General features: G+C 41.0%; 1 long non-coding RNA gene across 1 annotated transcript; it reads left to right on the forward strand.

The window, feature by feature from the left end:
• Positions 1 to 188: 188 nt before the first annotated feature.
• On the forward strand, positions 189 to 4,795 carry LOC140686487 (uncharacterized). The gene is made up of 3 exons (XR_012060341.1): positions 189 to 246; positions 703 to 838; positions 4,474 to 4,795. It is a non-coding gene; the product is annotated as an uncharacterized lncRNA (long non-coding RNA).
• The last annotated feature ends 2,346 nt before the right edge of the window (positions 4,796 to 7,141 follow it).

Genomic DNA, 7,141 nt, shown 5'->3' on the forward strand with positions numbered 1-7,141 from the left:
CCTCTGGCTGCCGGCGGGGCGGGGCGGGGGCGGGGCTGAGGCGCAGGCTCCGGTTGGCCACCAGAGCCGCGTCGCCCCGCCCCCCGCGCCTCCGCGGGGCCGAGGCCGCTTTGCGTCTCCTGCAGCCTCCGGTCCCGCAGTTGGCTGCAGCTTCGTGCGTGCGTTCATTCATGTCTCACCAGACAGACGTTTAATGAGCCCCTGGTTTAGGCCAGGCATGGGCCAAGCACTGCGAGGGCTGCAGAGGTCATTCCCTTGTCTTTTCCAGACCCTTCTGCCGGGTCCCACACCCAAAGCTGAAGCCCTCGGCCCTTATCCCCGGTTCTTACCGGGTCTCTCTCATCCTGGCGCTTCTTACCTCACTTGGCCTCCCAGGGGCATTTGACCCGGCCTTGCTCTGTCTCTTCTCCAGCTCTTACCTATTCTGCATTTCCTGGGCACCCTGCTTCCGCTTCTCCCCTTTCGGTGTTGGTGTTCAGTGGGGCGCCATCCTCTCTTCCCACCTTGTCCCTTGTCTGTCTCCCTCCATCCGCTCTCCCTGCCTCCTTACTCCTTCAACACGGACTTCTTCCTTGCCTCCTTCCTCTCCTTCTTCCCTTTCCCACATGCCAACGATGGCCACGTCCAGTGATTTTACAGCTGTATCCATCTCTGGGACACCTCCCCTCTAGCCCTATCTCCTTCCATGTCATTTCTAACCAGGATAACGGCTGAAGCCCTCACCAGTTTCCGAACTTGCAGCCTTGGCCATTTCCAGGCCACTCTGCACTCGACCACACATCTTGTGGGACCAAGCTGTGTTTGCAGAAGCATCAGATCCAAATCTGGGAGACTGGAGGTATGTGTGTGTGCGTCATAGGTGTGTTCAGTTTTGGGCAACTGGCAAAATGTAGACCATTTAGAAAATGAGTCGCCAGGATGGTGAAGTACCCTGCCCAGTGGTAGGAGGAATTGGAGACACCTCTGGAGAAATAAAACTTTGGGCAGAGTGGGAAGGGGAAGATGGGACAGGTGAGTCAGGATGTCTTCACGTATCTGACAAACTGGCCAGTGGAAAAGGGATTCGGCGTGTTTTCCTAGGTCCCAGCGCCTGAGCAAGACCCACTGTGTGAAAACTACTATTTCAGCTGAACCCAGGTGAAAGTTTCTAAAGGTGACTTGTATGACAATGCTGTTTTACGAGTTCCTGAGCAGAGCATGGGTAATAATTTGTTAGAAACATTTAGAGAGACACTTGAAGAAGACACTGGAAGTTGTTACTTCCAACACCAAGTTGCCTTGCTTCTAAGAAAGTCAAAAAGTGAGCTGGTTTGGCTTTTGACCTTCAACATGTTAGCTTTTAGCTGATCAACATCCAAGGAAGATAACAGTAACTTGAAAGCTTTAACTGGGCCACAGAGTCCTCCATGAATCTGATGGGGGCTAAAAATCTTTTCGCAAGGAAGATGCATATCTACATACAAAATTTTGCTCACAAATTCAGGGAGCTCAGAGAGCCCTGAGGTCCATCCTTGGAACCCATGAACCTCAGGTTCAGAACTCTATATCTGGCAGATAGTTCTTGATATAGAAATGACACTTGGCCATTTCATAGTTTCTGTATAAACTGGCAACTTGAGGCAAAAAAGAAACTTCCCTTCTTTCTGAACAGACTGAACAACCAAAAAAGAAATTTTAAAAGTTGGGAGACATCGCATCAGCTTAAGAAATATTGGAATGATGTCATCTATTTCCATTTATTTATTTAACCACTCATTCAATAAGTATTTATCAGGTGCCTCCTCTGTGCCCAGTATTGTTCCCACAGCTGGGTATACAGTTGTAAGCAGATAAACTCCCTGCTCTCACAGGACCTGCATTTTGTGAGGGAGCTGGACAATAAAGAAATGCACAAGGAATACTAAGTCTGTTGAGTAACAATAGCGTTGTGGAGAAAATTAAATCAAGGTGAGGAGGGGATAGGCAGTGTTAGAGACAGAGTGTAATTATGATCAGGGAAGGGCTCCCTGATAAAACAACCCTGAACCCAGACCCAGAAGGAGCAAGGATTGTGTATATCTGGGGGAGCTTTCCAGGCAGAAGAGATAACAAATGTCCAAACCCTGAGACAATGAGAGAAAATAAAGAAGAGAAGAGGTATGAGGAGTGAGCCATGGGACACACTAACATGTAGGGTCAAGGAGATAAAGAGGGTCCATTGAAGGAGAAAGAGATGAAGGAGTATTGAGGCAGGAGGAAGGCAGAGAGGGAGGTCCTGGGAGCCAACTGCACAAAGCACTCAAAGAAGAACAAGGAAGATGTCGTCAACTGGATCAAATGCTAGTGATCAAGTCTGTGATGCAGCTTGAGAATGGACCATTGGCTTTAGTAACCGGGGAATCATGGGTGACCTTGTCAAGAGTATTGGGAGTGAAGAAAGCCTGAATGGAATGAGTTCAGTGGAGTGGGAGGAGAAGGATCGGGGCAACAGACAGACAGGTCGTTCAAAAAGTTTTGCTATAAAGAAAAAAATCAAAATGATTCAAATTAGGAGATTTTATAGCATGTTCACATGCTGATTGGAATGATTCATTGGGGAGGAAAAAACTTGCATTGTCTGGGACAGAAGGCACAACTATGAAACAGTATCCTTCAGCAGAGGAGAGGTTGGTCTTTGAATAACAAGGCTCAAGGGTACTTCTAAGTCTAGACTCTTGGGGCACCCATGGGAAACATTCTGCCCTGAGAAGGAGCTTAGAGACAAAAATCACACGCCGCAACAAAAAAAGTATGTGTATATTTATATATGGTAAATACACTTACTGTATGTAAACATATGTATATATACTTTATATATATATACCGTGTGTAAATGTATCTACATGTGTGTGTATATGTGTATGTTTACACTCGTGTATAGAAGTATGTATACCAGTATAAATATATATGTGTATGGAACAGTGTATATATAGTATATATACACACAGAGTATTAAATATATGCAAATTATATGTAAAATTGCAGGAGGGAAAAATCATTTTCAATGATTGAGGAAGATTTCTGGTCCCTCCTTCAATTTTTCATGACCATTTGTTTATACTTCTCTTCTGCTATCTCAGCGTTAGCTATTGGTATTCTCATCATATTATCCCTCATAAATGTAAATTTATAAAGAATAAGACCAAGTGGTTTTTCATATTTGTAGCCTCCATTGTACCTAACACAACTCTTGCAAAGAAAAATAGACATTTTATGGTTATACTTAAATGTAGAACTTTGAGTTTACTTTTTAGTTCTTTTAAAATAAACAATGAGGTAGAAGTTTTAGGATGCCTAAACACTTAAGAGACAATCAAAAAATTAAAGAGAATAAATATATTCAAATTATAAATATATGTAGATTATATAGGATATATATATACACATCCTGAACACAAAGATAATTTTCAGTGATGTTTCAGGTCATATAGTATCTTATCAGGCACTATATGGAATTTTTTAGTAGCCATGTTTTACTAAAAAATTATTGCTTAATTAGCAGATGGTATTGGAAAACGAATATGTTCTGCTAATGATGTACTTTTTCCATTTGGAGATTTTGTGAGTTTTCTTGTTTCATTTATGACCACCATTAAAACTAAGTGTTGAAAATAAGCTGAAGTTAGAACCAGACCAGAAAAATCTCTGTATAACAAGTGTATTAAACCAAGATTTGCTCAAATAGTGAGGCCTGTTCAATCTCATTTTTTTAACGTATATTTTGTCCAAGGTGGTATGAAATATTTCATTTTAAAAAATATTTATTGAAATCTAGTTGATTTACAATATTGTATTAGTGTAAGATGTACAGCAAAGTGATTCAGTTGTACATACATATACATATATTCTTTTTCAGATTCTTTTCCGTCACAGGTTGTTACATGATATTGAATACAGTTCCCTGGGCTGTACAGTGGGGCCTTGTTGTTTATCTGTTTTTTGTATAGTAGTGTGTGTCTGCTAATCCCAAACTCCTAATTTATCCCTATTCAATCTCATTTTAAGTGGGAACTTTATTCAATAAGTAAAATAGGTATTTCTAAATGTTATTTTTTTCATTCTTACCTCAGTCTTTCTTAACTTTTATTTTCACATATGTTTTATAATATAGAATATGTAGGCAAAATAATACATTTATTCATAGATATGTATACAAATAGTGGCTATGTAGCCTCAAAATATTTTTACTGGCAAACAGTGCTTGAGCACAGATGCCCAGCACCCACTGCTATGAATCAGGGCTTCTTGGACGTAGCTGCACATCAGGCTCACACAGAGGGTGTGTCCAGTCCAGATTTCTTGCCTCTTTCTCCCATCAGATTCTCTGAGAAGTGGAGCCTGGAAATATGATTTTTTTTAACAAAGTTCCAAAGTGATGCTTTTGGCACTGATCTGAGGAGATGCATTACAATGCACAGTTAATAATAAATAATTTTCTCTTGACTCACACTTCAGGAGACTGACGGATCTAGTGAGCTTCCAGACTTTCATGGGCGGGAATGATGATCACACATCACAAGAGCAACACACTGGACAGGTAACCGGGATGCCTTTGGAAGAAGCAAAAACAGAACAAGCTTTCCAGGGCTCACTTTTATCCCTGAACTCTTAGTATAGAAATCCCTTTAGTATAAGCGCTCAGCCATGTTTCTGGTCCTCATCAGTAAAGTGAGAGATACAGTGCCCCCTGCTTCTTAGGACAAGAATCCAGTGAGATAATATATGTAAAATATCTTGAACAAGTGCCCAGCACATAGTAAAATTTCACAAGTATCAATACCGTAATGTTTATATACCATCCATTTTAGGATAGAAGATTCTGGGGGAGAATGATTATTAAAAATTATTATATCTGAGCATACACATTGTTTTTACCACATTGGTTTTGCCACAGTGTGTCAACACCATGTCCAGATATCCAGGAAGGAAAAAAAATGAATCATAACAATTAGAAATATGATAAACATCTCAATGAAATGAATTTAGTTGTGTAAAATGTGACACATTCTGCAATAGTGTAATAATGATGATATGTATTTTGAAGATTAAAAGTAAACCCAAAGGAAAACTATGAATATTGTCTCACAATGAAACCTATCGACCCCATGTACTTTTCTGTTACAGGCCAATCTGTATCTTCTTTCTGTCTGTTTAGGGGCCGCCTGTGCCTCTGAGCTTAATCTCTGTCCTTGTAGATAGATATCAAGCTTCCCGTTTCCCCCATTAAGAAGGGCACTAGGGTTTCAAGGACAGAGCCTAAATTGTACCGAATCCTGGGACCTCACCTCATTAAGACTCTCTTCCAATCCAAACATGGGCAGAAGACCTAAACAAGGAATTCTCAAATGAAAACACACAAATGGCCAATAGGCACATGAAAAAATGCTCTATATCGCTAATTATCAGAGAAATGCAAATCGAAACTACAATGAGGTATCACTTTACACCAGTCAGAATGGCCATTATTAAAAAGTCCATGAACAATAAATGCTGGAGAGGCTGTGGAGAAAAGGGAACCCTCCTACACTGTTAGTGGGAATGTAGTTTGGTGCAGCCATTATGAAAAACAGTATGGAGATTCCTCAAAAGACTAAAAATAGACTTACCATATGATCCAGCAATCCCACTCCTGGGCATATGTCCAGAGGGGACTTTAATTCAAAAAGATACGTACACCCCAGTGTTCATAGCAGCACTATTTACAATAGCCAAGACGTGGAATCAACCTATATGTCCATCAATAGAGGACTGGATAAAGAAGTTGTGGTATATTTATACAGTGGAATACTACTCAGCCATAAAAAAGAATAAAATAATGCAGCAACATGAATGGACCTGAAGATTATCATTCTAAGTGAAGTAAGCCAGAAAGAAAAAGAAAAATACCATATGATATCTCTTATATGTGGAATCTAAAAAAAAGATAAATGAACTTATTTACAAATCAGAAACACTCACAGATATAGAAAACAAACTTATTACTGGGGGGAAGGGAGTGGGAAGGGATAAACTGGGAGTTCAAAATTTGCAGATACGACTATATATGAAATAGATAAATAACAAGCTTCTACTGTATAGCACAGGGAGCTATTCAATAGCTTGTAGTAACCTATAATGAAAAAGAATATGAAAATGAACATATGTATGTATATGTGTGACTGAACCATCATGCTGTACACCAGAAATTGACACAACATTGTAAACTGACTATACTTCAATAATGAAATATGTATATATAAATAATATGCATATAAAAATAATAATAATATATATATATATGAAAAAAAAAGATTCTCTAAATGTTGATCCCTGTTTTGTTTGTGCTGGAAAAAGAGCTCCTGCCTTCAGGTACAGATCTGGAAACCTTCTGAACTCTGTAGATGGTTCTTTATCCCATTAACTGACCTGAGGTTCTTTAACGCCTGTGGAGTTCTATTTGGTGAACAAGTTTAGAGGGCTGGAGTGAGAGGCCTCAGACTCCCTTTGACCTTCCACCACCCAGGATTCTCCTGCTCTGGCCCCCTAGGTGCCTCATCTTGACCCCTTGTTACTGACTTCTGCTTTAAGCATGGTCATTGGTTGCCACCCATGGGCCACCTTGACTTTAAGCTGCTTGATCCCTTGCTGAACTGATGACCTTGCCAGTGTTGGATGGCCAGCCCCTGCCCTTGCTGAACCTGTGACATTTACCGCCTCAATGGCCAGGACTCCTGAAAGCCTGTCAGCACCAAGCTGTGGGAGGCCCATCTGTCCCTGTCGTCGGATGTGGGGGGTGGCTGGACAGCTGCCCAGGTGGAGCTTCTGTCTGCCCTGGGTTTTCAGATTGATCCTTCCTCCCTCTGACAGAAGCTTCCAGGAGCATGTGGTGACACTTGAAGGTCTCCCAAATCGATGAAAGAAGCAAGCTTTTTCTTCCTCTGGGGAGCCAGCAAGATGGGTGACTCATCTGTCACTGCTAATTAGTGAAAAAAAAGGTCAGAACATTGGGGAACACACAGTGAAAAAAGGATTAGGGTTAACCAGACACCGGGGTTAAAAAAAAAACCAATTTCCAGAATGTAGCCTACTCATTATATGGTGTTAGGAGAACAGAGAGAAAATTAAGTTCAGCAGCAGTAGTCTG

Source organism: Vicugna pacos, chromosome 16 (assembly GCF_048564905.1).
Source record: "Vicugna pacos chromosome 16, VicPac4, whole genome shotgun sequence".
Classification (NCBI taxonomy): Eukaryota; Metazoa; Chordata; class Mammalia; order Artiodactyla; family Camelidae; genus Vicugna; species Vicugna pacos.